A 9,935-nucleotide genomic window follows, 5' to 3' on the forward strand; every position below is an offset into this window, starting at 1 on the left:
GCTCTTTTGAGCAGTGTTATTCAGTGTCTTCCCACTCCTCAGTTGAACTGCTTGACATTCCTCTGTTATCTGTTTAGATATTTGCTATTTTGCTTGATTCAACTGCAGTTCTATGTTCTTGTTAGCAACTTTAGTTTCATGGAGCATCTCTTTAAATTCTGCTAACTGTTCTGTCATCAGGAGCAATTGTTGATTAAGCTCAATCATCTGTTCTTGAGGATTAGGATCAGTGACTACTTTCATGACTTCCTCTTTTGGAGAGAACTCATTGCTAGAGTACAAATATTGATTTCTAGCAATAGTGTCTATAAGCTCTTGAGCCTCTTCAATTGTCTTCCTCATGTGGATAGATCCACCAGCTGAGTGGTCTAAAGACATCTGAGCTTTTTCTGTGAGCCCGTAGTAGAAGATGTCTAACTGTACCCACTCTGAAAACATTTCAGAGGGGCATTTTCTTAGCATACCTCTATACCTCTCCCAGGCATTATAAAGGGATTCCTTATCCTCTTGTTTAAAGCCTTGGATGTCCAGCCTTAGCTGTGTCATCCTCTTTGGAGGGTAAAAGTGATTCAGGAATTTGTCTGATAACTGTTTCCATGTCTTTATGCTTGCTTTAGGTTGGTTATTCAACCACCTCTTAGCTTGATCTTTTACAGCAAATGGAAATAGTAATAGTCTGTAGACATCCTGATCCACCTCTTTATCATGTACTGTGTCAGCAATTTGTAAGAACTGTGCCAGAAACTCAGTAGGCTCTTCCTGTGGAAGACCGGAATACTGGCAATTTTGATGCACTATGATAATGAGTTGAGGATTTAGCTCAAAGCTGCTTGCTTTGATGGGAGGTGTACAAATGCTACTCCCATATGCAGCTGTAATGGGGTTAGCATATGACCCCAGAGTCCTTCTGGACTGATCAATCCCACTTAGGTCCATAATGGATAAAGGGAAATGATATGGATTCACAAGCAAAGTATATTTTTTTTTGAATTAAACAAAAAAAATAAAATAAAATAAAAAAATAAAATAAAAATTCGAAAATTAAAAAGAAAATAAAATCAAAGCAAATTGAGAACTGAATCAATTAGTCAATTAAAAAGATTTTGAAAATAGCAATTAAAAAGATATGATTGAAAAATTTTTATGAAAAAGATTTGATTTTTGAAATGAGGAAAGAGAAAAACAACAAAATGACACCAAACTTAAAATTTTTAGAAAATCAGACACAAATTTTTCGAAAATTTTAAGGGAAAAACACAAAGAGGACACCAAACTTAGAAGTTTTACGGATCAAAAAGGGACTAAAGACATGCAAATTCGAAAATTAAAAGAAAAACAAAAGCATGCAATTGACACCAAACTTAAAATATGAAACTAGACTCAACTAAAAGACTCTAACCCAACAAAATTAAAACAGTCCTAATCTAAGCAACAAGATAAGCCGTCAGTTGTCCAAACTCGAACAATCCCCGGCAACGGCGCCAAAAACTTGGTGCACGAAATTGCAATCACACTTCTGCAATCCCGCACAACTAACCAGCAAGTGCACTGGGTCGTCCAAGTAATACCTTACGTGAGTAAGGGTCGATCCCACGGAGATTGTCGGCTTGAAGCAAGCTATGGTTATCTTATAAATCTTAGTCAGGATATCAGAAATTATCAGGATTGATTGTAAAAGGCAAAAGAACATAAAACAGGTACTTGAATTGCAGTAATGGAGAATAGGTTGAGGTTTTGGAGATGCTCTATCTTCTGAACCTCTGCTTTCCTACTGTCTTCTTCTTCAAACACGCAAGGCTCCTTCCATGGCAAGCTGTATGTAGGGTTTCACCGTTGTCAATGGCTACCTCCCATCCTCTCAGTGGAAATGTTCAACGCACCCTGTCACGGCACGGCTATCCATCTGTCGGTTCTCAATCAGGCCGGAATAGAATCCAGTGATTCTTTTGTGTCTGTCACTAACGCCCCGCCTTCAGGAGTTTGAAGCTCGTCACAGTCATTCAATCATTGAATCCTACTCAGAATACCACAGACAAGGTTTAGACCTTCCGGATTCTCTTGAATGCCGCCATCAGTTCTAGCTTATACCACGAAGATTCTGATTAAAGAATCCAAGAGATATCTACTTAATCTAAGGTAGAACGGAGGTGGTTGTCAGGCACACGTTCATAGTTGAGAATGATGATGATTGTCACGGATCATCACATTCATCCGGTTTAAGAACAAGTGATATCTTAGAATGGAAACAAGCATGATTGAATAAGAAACAGTAGTAATTGCATTAATCCATCAAGACACAGCAGAGCTCCTCACCCCCAACCATGGGGTTTAGAGACTCATGCCGTGGAAAGTACACAAAGAAACGTGTAAAGTGTCATGAGGTACAGATACAATGTCAAAAGATCCTATTAATAGTAAACTAGTAACCTAAGGTATACAGAAATGAGTAAATGACGTAAAAATCCACTTCTGGGTCCACTTAGTGTGTGCTTGGGCTGGGCAATGGAGCATTTTCGTGTAGAGACCTTTTCTGGAGTTAAACGCCAGCTTTTATGCCAGTTTGGGCGTTTAACTCCAAGTTTTATGCCAGTTCCAGCGTTAAACGCTGGAAATTCTGAGGCTGATTTGCCACGCCGGTTTGGGCCATCAAATCTCGGGCAAAGTATGGACTATTATACATTGCTGGAAAGCCCAGGATGTCTACTTTCCAATGCCGTTGAGAGCGCGCCAATTGAGCTTCTGTAGCTCCAGAAAATCCACCTCGAGTGCAGGGAGGTCAGAATCCATCAGCATCTGCAGTCCTTTTTAGTCTCTGAATCAGATTTTTGCTCAGGACCCTCAATTTCAGTCAGAAAATACCTGAAATCACAGAAAAACACACAAACTCATAGTAAAGTCCAGAAAAGTGAATTTTAACTAAAAAATACTAAAAATATACTAAAAACTAATTAGATTATACTAAAAACATACTAAAAACAATGCCAAAAAGCGTATAAATTATCCGCTCATCACCGTACCTGGACCATTTTCACTAAGAGGACGGATGGTAGCCATTGACAATGGTGATCCACCAACATACAGCTTGCCATGGAAGGGAGCACGCATGATTGGATGAAGACAATAGGAAAGCAGAGGTTCAGAAGCAACAACGCATCTCCTAACGCTTATATGAAATTCCCACCAATGAATTACATAAGTATCTTTATTTTAATTTACGTTTTATTTATCTTTATATTATCAAAACTGATAACAAATTGAATCCGCCTGACTAAGATTTATAGGATGACCATAGCTTGCTTCAAGCCGACAATCTCCGTGGGATCGACCCTTACTCGCGTAAGGTTTTATTACTTGGACGACCCAGTGCACTTGCTGGTTAGTTGTACCGAAGTTGTGAAAAGTGTGATCACATTTCCGTGCACCAAGTTTTTGGTGCCGATGCCGGGGATTGTTCGAGTTTGGACAACTGACGGTTCATCTTGTTGCTTAGATTAGGTAACCTTCTTTCTTGTTTCAACCTTTATTTTCTTTTCAAAAAGTTTTTTTTAAAAAAATTTAATAAAATCATAAAAACAAAAAAAATTTGTGTTTCTTGTTTGAGTCTTGTGTCAAATTTTAGGTTTGGTGTCAACTGCAATTTTTTTTAATTTAATTTTTCTTAGATTTTCGAAAATGCATGCATTGTGTTCTTCTTTGATCTTCAAGTTGTTCTTGATGATTTTCCTTGTTTGATCTTTAATTTTTCTTGTTTTGTGTCTTTTCTTGTTTTCTGGTGGATTTTCGAATTGTTAGTATCCCTAGTACAAAAGTTCTTAAGTTTGGTATCTTGCATGTCTTTCTTTTCTTAAAAATTTTCAAAAATATGTTCTTGATGTTCATCATGATCTTCAAGGTGTTCTTGGTGTTCATCTTGACATTCAAAGTGTTTTTGCATGCATTATTTGTTTTGATCTTAAATTTTTATGTTTTGTTTCATTTTGTTGTTTTTCTCTCTCCTCATTAAAAATTCAAAAGTAAAAAAAATATCTTTTCCTTATTCTTCTCATAATTTTCGAAATTTTGAGTTGACTTGGTAAAAAAAATTTAAAATTTAGTTGTTTCTTGTTAGTCAAGTCAAAATTTCAATTTAAAAACTTTATCTTTTCAAATCTTTTTCAAAATCAATTCTTTTTCATTTTTTTATGATTTTCGAATTTCATTTTGAAAATTTTTCAAAATCTTTTTCATTTTTCCTTTTAATGTTTTCGAAAATTTTAAAACTAATTTTTCAAAAGTCTTTTTTCTTACTTTTATTTCATAATCTCAAAAATCCTTGCTAACAATTAATGTTTTGATTCAAAAATTTCAAGTTTGTTACTTTCTTGTTAAGAAAGGTTCAATCTTTGAATTCTAGAATCATATCTTTTCGTTTCGTGTTAGTCAAGTCATCAGCTTTAATTTTAAAAATCAAACCTTTTTAATTTCTTTTTCAATTCTTTTTCAAAAGAAATTTCAATCATATCTTTTTAAAATTTTAATTTCAAAATCTTTTTCTAACTTCTTATCTTCTCAAAATTTATTTTCAAATCTTTTTCAACTAACTATTTGACTTGTTTGTTTTAATTTTAAAAAGTTTACTATTTCTTATCTTTTTCAAAACCACCTAACTACTTTACCACTTCTAATTTTCGAAAATCACTAACCACTTTTTCAAAAATATTTTTAATTAACTAATTGTTTTAGTTTTTAATTTTCGTGTATTTCTTTTTCAAATTTTCGAAAATAACTTAATTAATTAAATAAAAATAAAAATATTTTTCTTTTCCCTCTTCTTAAAATTCGAATATTCTCTCTCTCTCTCTCTCATCTTTTTCTATTTATTTTATTTATTTACTAACATTTCTCTTCTACTCATCTAATAATTCGAACCCTCTCCCTCTCTATGTGTTTGAATTCTTCTTATTCTCTCTCTACCTCATTCTTCTATTCTTCTTTTCCTCTGATACATAAAGAAATCTCTATACTGTGACATAGAGGATTCCACTACTCTCCTTGTTCTCTTCTTTTTCATATGCGTAGGAACAGGGATAAAGACATTCTTGTTGAAGCTAATCCTGAACCTGAAAGGACTCTGAAGAGGAAGCTAAGAGAAGCTAAAGCACAACACTCTGGAGAGGACCTTACAACAAATTTCGAAAAAGAGGCAGACATGGCAGCCGAACTTGAGAATAATAGTGGAGATACAAGGTAGATGTTTGGTGACTTTACTGCACCAACTTCCAACTTCTATGGAAGAAGCATCTCAATTCTTGCAATTGGAGAAAACAACTTTGAGCTTAAGGCTTAATTTATTTCTTTAATGCAGCAGAATTGCAAGTTTCATGGACTTCCATTGGAAGATCCTTATCAGTTCTTAGCTAAATTCTTGCAAATTTGTGACACTGTTAAGACCAATGAGGTTGATCCTGAAGTCTACAGATTTATGCTTTTCCCCTTTGCTGTAAGAGAAAGAGCTAGGATATGGTTGGACTCACAACCTATGGAAAGCCTAAATTCTTGGGAAAAGTTGGTCAATGCTTTCTTGGCCAAATTCTTTCCACCTCAAAAGATGAGCAAGCTTAGAGTGGAAGTCCAAACCTTCAGACAGAAGGAAGGTGAAGCCCTCTATGAAGTTTGGAAAAGATACAAGCAATTGATCAGAAGGTGTCCTTCTGACATGCTTTCAGAATAGAGCATCTTATGTATATTCTATGATGGTCTGTATGAATTGTCCAAGATGTCATTGGACCACTCTGCTGGTGGATCTCTTCATCTGAAGAAAACCCCTACAGAAGCCCAGGAACTCATTGAGATGGTTGCAAATAACCAGTTCATGTACACTTCTGAAAGAAATCCTGTGAATAATGGGATGACTCAGAAGAAAGGAGTTATTGAGATTGATACTCTGAATTCCATATTGGCTCAGAATAAAATATTGACTCAGCAAGTCAATATGATTTCTCAGAATCTAACTGGATTGCAAGCTGCATCCGACAATACTAAAGAAGCCTCCTCTGAAGGAGAAGCTTATGACCCTGAGAATCCTACAATGGAAGAGGTGAATTACATGGGAGAATCCTATGGAAACACCTATAACCCTTCATGGAAAAATCATCCAAATTTCTCATGGAAGAATCAACAGAAGCCTTAACAAGGCTTCAATAATAATAATGGTGGGAGAAATAGGTTTGGCAATAGCAAGCCTTTTCCATCATCTTCTCAGCAAAAGACAGAGAATTCTAAGCAGAGCCTCTCTGACTTAGTAACCATAGTCTCTGATCTATCTAAGACTACTCTCAGTTTCATGACTGAAACAAGGTCCTCCATCAGAAATCTAGAGGTACAAGTGTGTCAGCTGAGTAAAAGAGTTTCTGAAATCCCTCATAATACTCTGCCAAGTAATACAAAAGAGAATCCAAAGAGAGAATGCAAGGCCATCAATATATCCAAAGTGGCCAAACCTATAGAGGAGGAAGATGCAGTGATTTCCAATGAGGAAGACCTCAATGGACATCCACTGACCACTAAGGAGTTCCCTAATGAGGAACCAAAGGAATCTGAGGCTCATACAGTGACCATAGAGATTCCACTAAACTTACTGTTGCCATTCATGAGCTCTGATGAGTATTCTTCCTCTGAAGAGGATAAAGATATTGCTGAAGAGCAAGTTGCTTGGTATCTAGGAGCAATCATGAAGGTGAATGCCAAGTTATTTGGTAATGAGACTTGGGAGGATGAACCTCCATTGCTCATCAATAGACTGAATGCCTTGGTTCAGCAGAAATTACCTCAGAAGAAACCGGATCCCGGAAGGTTCTTAATACCTTGTACCATAGGCACCATGACCTTTAAGAAGGCTCTGTGTGACCTGGGGTCAGGTATAAACCTTATGCCACTCTCTGTAATGGAGAAACTAGGGATCTTTGAGGTACAACCTACAAGAATCTTACTAGAGATGGCAGACAAATCAATGAAACAAGCTTCTGGACTTGTAGAGGATGTCTTAGTGAAGGTTGAAGGCCTTTACATCCCTGCTGACTTCATAATCCTAGACACTGGGAAGGATGAGGACGAATCCATCATCCTTGGAAGACCCTTCCTAGCCACAGCAAGGGTTGTGATTGATGTGGACAGAGGAGAGTTAGTCCTTCAATTGAATGAGGACTACCTTGTCTTTAAGGCTCAAGGATCTTCTTTTGTAAACATGGAGAAGAAGCATGAAAAGCTTCATCCAATTCTCTCCATACAAAGTCAAGCAGAGCCCCCACATTCAGACTCTAAGTTTGGTGTTGGGAGGCCACAATCATGCTCTGAGTATTTGTGAAGCTCTGTAAGAGCTTACTGTCAAGCTTTTGACATTAAAGAAGCGCTTATTGGGAGGCAACCCAATCTTATTTATCTATGTTAATTACTTTTTCATTTCATTTTCCATTGTTAGTTTATGTTTTCTTTAGGTTGATGATCATGTGGAGTCACAAAAACAGCTGCAGAATTAAAGTAGAGTCAAAAATAGCACACCCAGGAGGACAGGCTTACTGGCGTTTAAACGCCAGGAAGGATAGCAGAATGGGCATTTAACGCCCAGTCTAGCAGCATTCTAGGCGTTAAACGCCAAAATTGGCAGACAGACTGGCGTTTAACGCCAGAAAAGGGTGTCTGACTAACGTTAAACACCAGTAAGGATAGCAGAATGCACGTTTAACGCCCAGTCTGGCATCATTCTGGGTGTTAAACGCCAGAAATGGGCATCAGCCTGGCGTTTAATCCCAGAAAAGACAACAGACTGGCGTTTAAACACCAGAAAGGGCTGTCTAGGGGCGTTTAAACGGCAGAAAGGTGCAGGGACCAGAATTCCTTGACATCTCAGGATCTGTGGACCCCACAGGATCCCCACCTACCCTAACTCACTCTATCTCCTATTCACACCTTTCCATAACACTCTTTCCCAAACACCATTCACCTATCTAGTCCTACCCTCTTCCCTATAATCTCTTCACCATTCACATCCATCCACTATTCCCTAAAAACCCATCATAAAACCCCACTTACCTCACCATTCAAATTCAAAACATTTCCCTCTCTCTCTTACCCTATAAATACCCCTCCTTACCACCTTCAATTTCACACATCATAAACACTTAAATCCCCCATTGGCCGAATTCAAAACACCCATCTATCTCCTCCATTTCTTCTTCTTCTCCTCCTTTCTTTCTTCTTTTACTCGAGGTCGAGCAAACCTTTTAAGTTTGGTGTGGGAAGAAGCTCTGCTTTTTGTTTTTCCATAACCATTAATGGCACCTAAGGTCGGAGAAACCTCTAGAAAGAGGAAAGGGAAGGCAGTTGCTTCTACCTCCGAGTCATGAAAGATGGAGAGATTCATCTTAAAGGTCCATCAAGACCACTTCTATGAAGTTGTGGCCAAGAAAAGTGTGATCCCCGAGGTCTCCTTCATGCTAAAAAAGACTGAATATCTGGAGATCCGATGTGAGGTTCGGAGAAGAGGATGGGAAGCTCTCACCAACCCCATCCAACAAGTCAGACTCTTAATGGTTCAAGAGTTCTATGCTAATGCATGGATCACTAAGAACCATGATCAAAGTGTAAACCCGAACCCAAAGAATTGGCTCACAATGGTTCGGGGGAAATACTTGGATTTCAGTCTGGAAACTGTGAGGTTGGTATTCAACTTGCCAATAATGAGAGGAGATCCTCATCCTTTTACTAGAAGAGTCAACTTTAATCAAAGGTTGGACCAAGTCCTCGTGGACATCTGTGTGGAAGGAGCCTAATGGAAGAGAAACTCCAAAGGCAAGCTGGTTCAACTGAGAAGGCCTGACCTCAAACCCGTGGCTAGAGGATGGTTGGAGTTCATCCAACGCTCTATCATTCCTACTAGCAATCGGTCCGAAGTAACTGTGGATCGGGCTATCATGATCCATAGTATCATGATTGGAGAGGAAGTGGAAGTTCATGAGATCATACCTCTAGAACTATACAAGGTGGCTGACAATCCCTCCACTTTGACAAGGTTAGCCTTTCTTCATCTCCTCTGTCACCTATGTAATTCAGCCAAAATTGTCCTAGAGGAAGACATCCTCAGTGAAGAGGACAAGCCCATCACTAAAAAGAGGATGGAGCAAACAAGAGATCCCGCTCATGGACCTCAACAAGAACATGAGGAAATTCCTCATCAAGAAAGCCCTAAGATGCCTCAAGGGATAACTTTCCTCCACAAAGCTATTGGGAGAAACTCAACACCTCTTTAGGAGATTTGAGTTCCAACATGGAGCAACTAAGGATAGAGCACCAAGAGCACTCCATTATCCTTCATGAAATCAGAGAGGACCAAAGAGCCATGAGGAAGAAGCAACAAAGGCAAGGAATAGATATTAAGGAGCTAAAGCACTCCATAGGATCTTCAAGAGGAAGAACTAGCTGCCGTCACTAAGGTGGACCCGTTCTTTAATTTATTTGTTATTTATTTTTTTGTTTTTTGTTTCCTATGTTTTATGTTTTGTCTGTGTTTTTGTCTTTATTACATGATCATTAGTGTTTAGAGTCTATGTCTTAAAGCTATGAATGATTCCATGAATCTCGCACCTTTCTTAAATGAAAAATATTTTTATTTGTAAAAGAACAAGAAGTGCATGAATTTCAAAATTTATCTTGAAATTAGTTTAATTATATTGATGTGGTGGCAGTACTTCTTGCTTTCTGAATGTATGCTTAAACAATGCATGTTTGAAATTGGAATAAAGAAAAGTTGACTCTTGAATGAATAATGAAAAAGGATACATGTTATTGGTGATCTGAAAAATCATAAAACTGATTCTTGAAGCAAGAAAAAGCAGTGAAAAGCAAAAGCTTGCGGAAAAAAAGAGAAAGAGCAGGCAGAAAAAGCCAGTAACCCTTTAAAC

This window comes from Arachis hypogaea, chromosome 3 (genome assembly GCF_003086295.3).
Source record: "Arachis hypogaea cultivar Tifrunner chromosome 3, arahy.Tifrunner.gnm2.J5K5, whole genome shotgun sequence".
NCBI lineage: Eukaryota > Viridiplantae > Streptophyta > Magnoliopsida > Fabales > Fabaceae > Arachis > Arachis hypogaea.